Here is an 11,769-nt window from a genome sequence, read left to right on the forward strand (position 1 = left end):
TTTCTCTTCCTATCTGTAGATTTACATACTATAAGACTGCAAAATCAGCCTGTAGCACTTCTCAGTGTCTTAACCAAGAAATAAATATCTCACCTGCTCTGACCTCCAAAATTCAAGTTATCCTGGGAAAGGTGACTTTTGACTATATATTGTAACCACATTTTGTATTAAAGAGCATGTCAAAACTGATCTCTTTGCAATTCTCATTTGTGCTTCCATCTGGAATAATTTAAATTATAAATGAAAACCTGACCTTTGTGGTTAGCCAAATCAAAAGGCCTGAAAGCCTTCATGTTTAAAGAGCCATTTGATTCCTAAACAGATCAGGAAGTTAGAGAAACCAAAATCTGACCAAATCCTTCAAAAGAAAATAAGTAGGACAGGAAAACAAAATATAAGGGGGGGGGGGGGGGGGAAGGGGAAGTGTAGGACAAACATGTTTACTGATCTCTACACCACAAACCCAGACCTAAAAAAAGAAAAAAGTAATGTACACATTCTGCTAACATTGAGCAACGATCTTACATTGTAACCATTTCAATGACATGCTGTAACTCATCCAAAGTTTCCTACCAAGGACTTACTTGAAAATTAAGCATATGTTTGATGTCTTTGACAAGAAGAGATGGGATTATTCATGATGTTTAATGTTCAGGGATAGATTTCACCTGGGTCATATTGAGGGGAAGATGCTCCCTGAATGCAAATTCCTCATTGGACAAGACTTTTCTACCAGGACTGCAGGTATTGAACTCCTGCTGGTGCTGCCAGCTCAAGATCCCTAGACCTGTACCAGGTGGAGGAGAGTTCAAACAGGGCCAGGCAAAAACTTCTTGTGGTTTGGAAGCTTTCCAGTGGCTTTTCTCAGTTACATGAGTAAGAATTGTTAAATATATGTAGTCAGCACTGGGTGGAGCAAATCTGCTGAAAAATGCAATATCCTTTCCCTTGATTTAGGCAGGGGATTAATTAAAAACACATATGCATTTACCCTCCTGCCAGAACTCAAGTTGATCTAACTAGGTTGGCAATAAATTTTTATCAATTCCCAAGGCATCAGTCTGAATTAGCACAGCATATTGAGAGGGATGAGGTTAGTTCTTTCTTTGACCAGAATATCTTCAGATCAGGTAAAGACCTTTACCTTTAAACAAAAGCAAAGTTTACCAGACTATGTGGGTGCAGGAGGATAATGTAGCAGGAAATGCAGGCTTCTGTACTGGAATGGGAACTGTAAATGTCAGCTCAGTATACCAAGAAAGTAGTCAGCCTTAGGAAACTCACATTACATTATGATGATGATTGGCTGTCTAGTGTAAATCCTTGATATTTATTTTGTAACTGTTTTCTTTAAACATGTAGTGAGGCAGGTCCTTGCTTTGCCAGCAAGTAAGCATTTGCTCCATTCTCAAATCCTATGAATTACAGGAAAGGTCAAAATTGCTGCATAATCACTTCTCAGCCTTTTGAAATTAATAACCTCATAGCTCACTATCAAATCAGTAATTTTTTATTTTTTTTTAAGTGGAAAACACTGAGTGGCTATAAGGAAAGTCTATTACTAAGTTATTCTCTTTTGAAAGATACTCAAGTGTTCTGGAAGTAAATCACAAATATGGTGTTCTCTGATGTAAGTATAAAATCATATAACCATGTCTTTCTACTGGATACAGAAGTGGTTTCAATGTTATAGAAGAGGCCTGTAAAGAACAAGTTAATGACCTCTGCAAATGCAATATTTCATGAAAAAAAATCACACGGAGACATTCTCTAAACATCTAGTTCCTACAGTATTTCTGAATTACACATTTCATTTGTTTTACAAGACAGCTTGTGGAAAATTGCTAACATGGAGAAGGAAGCATGGGTTTTTAGTAAAGAATAAGGAAACATGAATTCTGTTCCTGGCTCTGCTATAATTTTCCAAATGATCCTTAGCTATATTCTTAACAATCGTGCACTTTTAGTTGAACACACTAGGATGTCTTTTCCCCTCATATTGTCTTTGCTTGTCTCACTCAGTAGCAAGCTGCTTGAAGCAGGCCAATTCTCACCACACACTAAGCAGGTCCTACAACAGCGGATATCTGATTTTAATGATTACCAGATTCTTTCAATGAATAACATCCAAAGTAAAGATGAAAGCATCACACAGGGAAAGAAACCAGCAAGCAATGCAGGAAAATGTTATAAAGGGAACTAAAAATTTCAATCTTTTGGGCTTTGTGGGTGGAGAGGAAGGTAAACTGAGACTTGATGTGAAGGCTGGGGGTAGAATAAGTCTGTGCAATGCATGCAAGACATAAAACACTAGACTCACAATACAAGAAGGGTCCATCTTATTTTTTCCCTTTTCTGCTTTTATTTATTGCAAAGGAAGATACCCCTACAAATGCACTCCCCTTCTCCTACTACCAAACACAAGGAGGTTAAAAAAATGAAATGAAATGCAAGCAGCTTCTCATAAATTTGAAGTTTGCTAGGCTTATGAAGTTGCAAGTTATGAAGAGCAACACATGCAAGTCTCCCGGTTTCCAACTATTGTACTTTTGTGCCTAAACTATTGTTTACGCACAAAATCATTAACATTTTCATAGGGAATAATGACAACCTGTAAAATTTGTCAGGAAATCACTCAAAGGTAATGTTCATTTTATTACTTTACAATCATATTCCTTCCAAAGACCAAATTTAGTGCAATTTTTCTTTAATCACCACCCTTTCCTTCCCCCTCCCTCTGTACATGAGTGCTGATACGAAAAACAGGAGAGGAAAAAAATCTTCTGAGATAGCTTACACTTAAAGGCTACAGACAAGTCTAGAAAGCTTTGTTCCCAAGATGGAAAATGTTTCTCTAAGTTAAATAATTTCAAGACTCTCTGTCAGTTTCATCTGCTTTTCTGTTCTGGAATTTTTAGTCTAAGTTACCACTTGAGTGTTGCAGCGGGGGGTTCTTATCACCTATCAGTGCCCTTCTCATCTGTTACATTTCCTCTTATAACACCTCACAACCCAAGGGCTTCCTCATTCCCAAAACCTTAGTAGTAAAAAGCATGTGTCTGATACTATTTGTATATAAATGCAATACTATATGTAGTGTGACACTATATATACATTTAATGTGATGGTAACTACTATTACTATTAATGAGAACAAATTAGATATTAAAAATGGCTTGAAAAATTCTTCAGCCTTTACCATATATGGTTTCTCAGTGTATCTAAGCCTCAAACCCTTCCTTCTGGCTTGAACACATCTATATGCCAACTCCTTATAAATCAGACCAGCAAAAATAAACAGGGCACAGCTTTCATTTGCTGCAGGAGATGGCATGAAAAGGAAGGGGCAAAAGGTGAAGAATTGGAACAAAGCACAACTCCTTCCTCTTTCTGCTATAAAGTGCCAGAGAACTCTCTTCAATTTTCCTTCTCCTTCCTTTGTCTCAAATCACTCTTGTCTCCCCTCCTCACAGATACTGGCTTCTGGATAAGAAGAGATTTTCCTCCTCTGGAGGAAAATTCATTGACCTAATTTAATATTTGCTTCATTCTCAAGATATAACCATGATACCATTTTCATGAAAAAATAATACACCAGCAATCTTTTTTTCACCTGGGTGCTATAAATTAGCTGTGTCTGGATAGGCAATGATCACAAGGAAAAAAAGAAATAGGAGTGCTGCTGTCATTTCAATTATTTTTTCACAGAAAATTTTCAGTGTGAGGTCAGAAATACCCAATGTTTTTCACTAATGCTTATGGTGACTTTGGTTGCCTAAGTGCTAAAGCATGTGGCTGTGGCCAAACATCATGGGCTGTGAGGCAATAGAAAAACCAAATACCTTTTCTTATGTATGACTAGTTATAAAACTGTCACATATAACAATGTTACCTCAGCTCTGAAAAGCCTGGAATATTCTTTTACACCATACTGATTGCCTGCCTTTATAAAGCAGTGGTTATTGCTGTGTTGCATCCTAACGAAAGTTTTTTTGTTGCCTAATTAAGCCAGAATAAATGTACTAATGTACTAAATGAAATGTAAATATCCATCCTATGTTCACCTTGTCTTAGCCCTTGATTCTGCACTGAAGCTGGGTGTAATAAAAAGTTTGCTCCGGGGGCTCCCTGGGTTCCCAGCCAGTCCGGGGAGTGATCCGTGGCTGACCGGTCTGCAGGGAGGGGTAGGTGAAACCCGGATAACTCCACCAGAGAGTGACGAGACGTCTCCCAAGCAGTAGGATCCAAGAGGCTTTATTGCGGGGAAGGATCAGGAACAGGAGGAGAAGGCAAGGAACACAGCACTCTCGGAGGGAACTGACTCCAGGAGTGCAGAACAAAGGCGGGACCGAGCGTATAAGGGCAGAGGGATAGGAGTGGCTAGGGTACAGATCAACCAATGGGTAACGGGTAGAGGGGAGGAGACGGGATGGGGTGACATACAATGAACCAATCGGGTTACAGGAGAGGAGTGGCATGTCAACAGCATCCAATGGGGTTAACAGAACAGGGGAACTTTCCAGAACTGGGGAATGTGTTAAACTTTGATGGGCAGTTCAACTGGGGAGAGGAGCAACAAGTGATTGACAACTTCTCTATACCGAAGCTGCCTCCCAAGGGAGAGCGGGGACCCCTCCCACAGCTGGGGATATTATATGAAGGTTAAACAAAATATTTGGAGCAAAGTCTGCTTTTTATAAACCCTGTCTCTGTCTAACCTTTCCCTCTGAATAACATGAAGAAAAAATATACAGTACTGAATGTCTGGCAGCAGCTCCCAGCCACCGTGAGACAGTTACTCTGCTGCTAAATCACATTAGCTGGAAGTTTGCAACAGTGAGATAGTCTTGAATGTTTTGCCTCTGTTTCCACACAGCAAAGTTTGGTGTGAGATTTTTGCTTAAATTTCCCTTTGCACAAACCTTTCCCCATTATTTATGATGGCTATCTATTTTTACAATGATGCTTTTAAAATATGTTGGTGAACAACCTTTCTGTACTTGCTGTTGTTTCTCAATGGAAAGTTTCTGAAACTGTTCCAAAGTCCTCTTTGGTTTGCCTGCCAGTGAAAGCCTCAACCTGTCTTTGCTGTCTAGTCCATTTTGTTTTGTTAAATTTAGTTCTGTTTCTTGATTAGGTGCAAGTTTTTCCTGGACAATGTGTACTCACAAACATGTGCTTGTTGCAAGTTGAAACAAGCTACTGGATGTTTATTATCCCCTTTGTGGGCAAAAAAAATTTAATAATTCAATGAAATAGGTGAAAACAATTCCAAAGGCAATATATGCTGTGAAATCCTTCTGTGAGGCCTGATATAGTCATGAACAAATATATATATTTTTTAAAGATATATGAAGGCTGTGACTGCAGGATAGTTTAAAAACAGATAGATAAACATTGTTCAAGAAAATCATCACTCGTAATTCTGTTGTGGACACAGAAAAGCACTCAAGTTGATGCTCAACTTTAAGCTGATGTTAGAACAGGACACTGATAATGCATTTATTTTAGTTTTAAGGAGGACACCTGTGTTTATTTCTTTTTCGCCTTAGTATTGGGCAAAAGTGCCTTGAGCACTGGGATAGATGTTTTTATTAACCCCCTAAATAAATCTAATCAATAATATACATTAATTAATTAATGTATGTAAACAATTAATACATAAATAATTATGTATTGATTTGGCCAAAACCTTTTTCTCCTTTAGCTTAGTAATCTGATGAGCCATTCTTTCCTGCTTTCCATTGTTCATGTATGCTGTGATGAAACTTATGTTTCTTAACTACTTAATGAAAGCAAAATGCTTTTATGAAGTCTCTGTGTAAATTTGTAGTGCTTTACCTATTAATTTCCTGGCCTCTCAGTGTTTGCTTTTGGTAACAGCTGGCATTGCATTGCATCCCAGTATAAAAAGGATGGCTCTGGCTCTATCTGCGCCCAGAAGCACTGCCTAAAAAGGGGAGCAAGGATCCACCCTTCTTCAGCCCACACAAGAAAATTTGCTCATGAAGACTGCTGATAGTTCCTGAAACCAAGGGGCTGCTTATGCTTTTCTAGTCTCTGCTCTGCTGTATGCTGTCGTCCAGTGGAAGTCAGTCATCCTGCTCAGCTTCCAGGCCCTATTACACCATCAGACTAAGACTTGTTATAATCTAAATATCTTCTAAGGGCTGCCCATTGCCCCTTCCTCTTCCTTGCATTCCAGGAAATGTTCCTCTATGGCCAGAGATTGTGCTGGGATACTGAGAGGTCTGGGCCAGATCCCATTTACTGTTGGACTGGATGATTTGAAGGGTGTTTTCCTGCCTAAATAAATCTATGGTTCTGTGGTCAGTACTGCCAACATATGCAACTGTTCTTGATTGTCACTTTGTCCTGAGATAGATGTTTCTCATCCATTTTTAAATTCAAATCTCTCAGGTCAGTGATTAAAGAAGTATATTGCACACATATTTGTATTTTGATCAAACATTTCTTTTGTGACTAGCAGATAACTTTCAGGTTTTCTACATAGGCATGTTTCAGAGCTACGAAAGTAAATAAAAATACCTAAACTAGTGTAACAATAAGAAGAATTGGATTATCAGTTTGCTTTCTACTGGGCAAAGAAGAAAAAGACTTCCAGAGTTAAATTTTCTGCGATAAGACAAGAGTCTCTAAATGTGATTGAGCAGCAGCACATAACTAAATTATGTGAATGCTGGGAAAAATGCAGTGTACGAGTGCTTAAAGGGCTTATGGGAAAACCATTTTTGCTGTCCATATTCACCATCAACAGATATTAAGCATGGATATCATCCCTTGTTAGTGCTGAAAACTTGTTAGCCAGTTTATTCCAGCTAAAGAACTGGCCCCAAAGCACCATTCATTCACTCCATTTTAAGAGAGGTTTATTTGTATTCATCAGGATCAAGAAGACCTGGACCAGGGTGAGAAACAAGCCAGATCCCACACCTACTGACAGGTGTTCCAGGAAGCTCCTCACCTCTCTGCCTACAGAAGCCTATGGAAGAAGATAGTGTAGCTCCCAAGTCTTAATTTTAGCCATTTAACCATGTCACCAGCTCTTAGGAGAGCTACTTTTTTGTATTGTGTTTTTATATCTCTGTAACAGTTCTGCAATGGTTTGCCCCTTCCCCCCCCCGCCCCATTTTCTCCCGGTGGTTCCACCCTGAGCTTTCCCGCCTTTCCCTCAATGCCAATCTCCCTGAAAATGCTCAGTCATTCCCCTGTCCCCTCCCTGGTACCTTGTGCATCACTTGGCTCCTCATCCCACTCTCCCAGAATCTTCCACCTTGGGCATTGAGTGAGTGGACGAGGGCCAGGGGTCCCTCCCTTGAACTTTCCCCATTGGTTGGTGTGTCTGTCTGTCCCTCCACCTTCCACTCCCCCGAATTCCCCCATTGGGTGGTGGGCGTCCCTTCCCCCTTGTCACCGCCCCAGTACTTAAGATGATTGTGAGAGCCTCGAGGCCACTTTTGGCCGCTGGGACAATGGCATTCTGAGCTCCCCAGAGCTTGCATTAAACCTGAGACTTTTTCCCCGGCCTTGAGTCAACTCCCTCATCACCTCCTCGGATGCTGCCTCTCCTCCATACAAGACAGACAGCGTAGTGCTCTGTCTTAGCCGCTCCCCGAATCTCATTGAGACACAGGGGAGTGTCCCCTGCTGCTGACCATGCCTCGGCCAGGCACGTGAAGCCAGGGAGCTTCAGGCAGGCACAGCAGCACTACTTCAAGTGCCTTTCATATGAGCCTCAGAAATACATCATTACCATGATTTGGTGGCCAACAAGAACAGTAAAGGTACAGGAATTTCAGTCAGGAAACCATTAGAATAAGGCTGCTGTCATATTCCTCCTGACATTAATGGTGACCTCAGTAATCCAAGCAAAATTAAGCAGTGGCAGATCAAAGTCCTGCTGCTGTCTCTACTCTCAGTTTACCATTCAGATACAGAGGTACTCTCAAATAAAAGCCAGATGTTGAACTGGCTCCATTTCCTGAATAGCTGAGATCTCACTTCGAGAGCTGACTGGTCCCGGTCCTGAAATTGAACCAACCTTTACAGTGGGATATCAAAGCAAATAAAATAAAAAAGCACAAAGCAGTGCTGGTGGTGATGAGGACAGATTATCTCTTAGAAAGTAGTCCTCTTGCAAAGAAGGGGTAAAATTACTGCAGGGAAAGTTGCTGTTTGTTCCTGTGCTGCATTACATCATCCTCTTTTAAACCAAGCAATCTGCAGAGCAGACATGAGCAATGCTTCTCATGGCAAATAACACTAAACACTTACAGGGTAAAATACACTGCTCCTGGTTGGAGCCAAATGGGGCAAGGACAGCCTTGATCCTAATCCTGGCAAGGGTGAATTGCCTGTATATGCTTCTGAGAATTAAAACCTTGAAAAAAATTGATAAAACTTGGAAAAAAATCAAACCACCAATAAAAAAGAGGTTTTTTTAAAACTTTCTTTTGAATGTATGTTTTTGAAAATCCAGTTTTATTTAAATTTGTAAAGTTTAGGTTTTTCTTAAGATTTTTCTCTTTGCAGTTTTTATACAGAAAGACTGGACTTCTTTTTATCTCTTGAAGTTTGAACTTTCCAGCAAAAGAACCTATCCAGCTTTTAATTCTGGAAATTTTGTTGTGATTTTGGCAAAAGAAGCTTCCATTCTTTTACAGTTTAGTGTGTGAATATCATGGAATTCAGCTCTCCTGAGTTATAACTCTGTGTCTCTTGAAAAAACGTTTAAAAAAAAACTGTGATAAAATATGATTAAATCAATTTTGTCAGCTAATCTTCTGATTCCACATCACTGCTTTATACAGACAGAACTCCTCCAGCCTAGATGAAGTCAGTTGGTTTAAGCTGTAGCAAAGATGTTTTGCCAGATCAAACACTTGATTTTAACACTGTCCTGCTAACACTCCCTCCTTGCATTGTTTTGGTAACAGCTGGCATTGCATTGCATCCCAGTATAAAAAGGATGTCTCAGCTTGAGACATCCATAATAATTTTTGTCTATAATAAAGAGCTGCTATCAAAATTTTAAAAATCAAGATTTGTCTTATATTTTCCAAATATGCAAACATTGTTTTGGATATATAGCTTTAAGTGTGGGCAGCAATTTAAATTTACTAACCCCCTGTCTTGACTAACCCCAGAAAATGGTTTTATGTGGTTGAGACCTAGCTCTTGGATTTCACCATTAATTTGTTTGGTTGCTGTGGAGTCAGCAGAATGAATGGATGTGCTCCTTATGTGAGAAAATGTACCTTTCACAGTTTGTTTATTCTTTGTAACTGGCTCTCCTTGATGAGATTTTTCTGTGAAGCCTGAATTTGAATTTCTAGCTTCACACTCATTTCTCTGGAAACTGACTGAGCAATAGAGGAGACTTAAGAAGGAGTGGCAAAGCCTTGTACACACCCCCCTCCAGTTTCAGGACTAATAGCAGAGAAAATGCCAATTGCTCTGTCAAGAAAGTGCTTGTTTATAAATATTCCTTCTTTCCTAGCTTGGAGGTTCCATACATGAAAGTAATTTTAAAATTGCTTATTTTCAATTTTAATTCCGTTTAAATCTATGAGCTCATTAAAAATTACTGCAGGTCTATTGGCCTTCAATTCTTTAAAATTTAAATTCTTTATGAGATCTGGAACAAATCCAGCTCCAAACTACAATAGTAAATATTAAATACTATCATAACAGAAATCACATGCCATTGGTTTTCATTGCGCTAATGGCTTCTCATGGAGCCAGAATTTGCCCACACTCTATTTTAAAGACAGCCAGATGCAAAAAGTATGGAAAGAAAACTCTGTGTCCTTTCCTGGAGGGGAGAATATTATGACAGTAGAAAAGACAGAACACCCTCATGCCATTTTTTATACCCTCCTTTTCTAAAAAAGTCTACTTTTTTCCCATTTCACTGCATCACTATGCTCCCTGCCCCCACCTGTCTCCTAACAAGCAAGGTTTGGCCATGCCCAGATGAAGGTGACATCTCTTAGGGCCCCAACCTGTGCCCTAGAAATTTCTAACTGGAAGAATTTTTCCTGTAATGCCAAAGGCCAAATACTCCCTCCCATTCCTCCTTTGCCCACAAAACCCTCAAGGGCCAAAGGACAAGTTAATTCCTTCAAGCTTTGGAGTTGTGATTCAACCTACCTGCAAATGCACCAAGAGCAGGGTGGACCGGGGACATGCTTTATCACTAAAGAAAGTGATTTCCTCATTTTCTTCAAATGAGGAATATATCTAAATTAAAAAAAAAAAAGCTTATTTTTATAACCCATTTTTTTACATGTACACATTTTCAAAGCAAGTAATACATTCCAGAATACAGAAGAAACTGCACAGTATTGCAGTTTTTAATTTAGAATTATTTTGGCAGAAGGAGCATCTGATACTGATAATAATAAAAACTTGCTATACAGCCACATAATATGCCAAGGGTTGAACATACAGTTGACTCAAAGCTGTAGTAGAAACATTTAAGTTACTCCCCAAAACTTCTGAATTGTCAGGGAATTACACAGATAATTGTAATTTTATCGTGCTTATGAGCTTTTGCTTCACTAATAACAAAAATCCATATTTTCATTGCTGGAATGACAACTGGGTTAATGAAGTGTTGTGAAAAATACTGGGAATGGTATCACTGTACAGCACCACTTACAAGTGAAATATGGTATCAGTACAGAACCAGCACAGTGATTCTGTCTCTGAAGTGCTTTTCCCTCAGCATAAAAAGACAAACAAGACATTTTAGTTTAATTTATTTAAATTTAATACTATTGAATTTATTTTTTTTTATTTTCCCTTTTTTTTCTCCATCTTTAATACTTTTCAGAACAGACTCATATAAGAGAAAGAATGATGAACAAGAATTCTGATCTCCAAAGGCCTTGTGGCATTTTCCAGAACCAATATGGGCTAGGACAACTCAGCAAACTCCCACACTGATCCCAAGTCAGTCCTGCCTGGGAGGATCAGCACTGGTATATATAATACCCCCAGCACTGCACGGCAATAGGAGAGGAGGAAACTCTTGACCTGCAGATTCCTTCAGCCTCTGCTAAGGATTGTGATGTCTGAAGCAGCAGCAGGAGTCACTTTGAGCTTCACTTGCATCATCACTTTTTCTGTGGCCTACTTCCTGATCCTTCAGAAAAAAAAAAAAATTAAAAAGAAACAAGAAATTCAAGGGGCAGCTCACCAAAGGCTGACCTCCAAAGGCCCTGTGGCACACAGTGGGAATTCCTACTTATGTCAATGCACAAAATTGAGAACATACCTGAATGCAGTACAGAATTCTCAGGGAGAATGTTTCTTCAGTTTCTGTATGTTTCTCTGAAACCAAATAAATCCAAATGCCTCAAAACCAGATAATAATCTTCTGCTAATAGAGGTATTGTAAAGCTAAAAATGTCATCAGGAAACCTCACACAAAATCTAGCCCTACTTCTTTCTTTCGCTGTGCTTTATGCTCTGTGAAGATATATGTACTATCAAGCATTTGGACTTGTTTGATTTCAGAGTATAAGTCAGAAATTAATTAGCATTGAGTTTTTGAAAAGTTCCTTGTTGAAAAGCAGCAGCATTAGTTCTGAATAAGAAAGTCTCACAGTAAGTTTTGTAGCTTAAACCCAAATCAGCTTCCCATATCAAGAAATATACAGATAACGAAGAAGGGAAGCATTTGCCCTGACAATTCTGTGCTGCATTCAGGTATGTTCTTGATTTTGTGCATTGACATAAGTAA

This window comes from Vidua macroura, chromosome Z, assembly GCF_024509145.1.
Source record: "Vidua macroura isolate BioBank_ID:100142 chromosome Z, ASM2450914v1, whole genome shotgun sequence".
Lineage (NCBI taxonomy): Eukaryota > Metazoa > Chordata > Aves > Passeriformes > Viduidae > Vidua > Vidua macroura.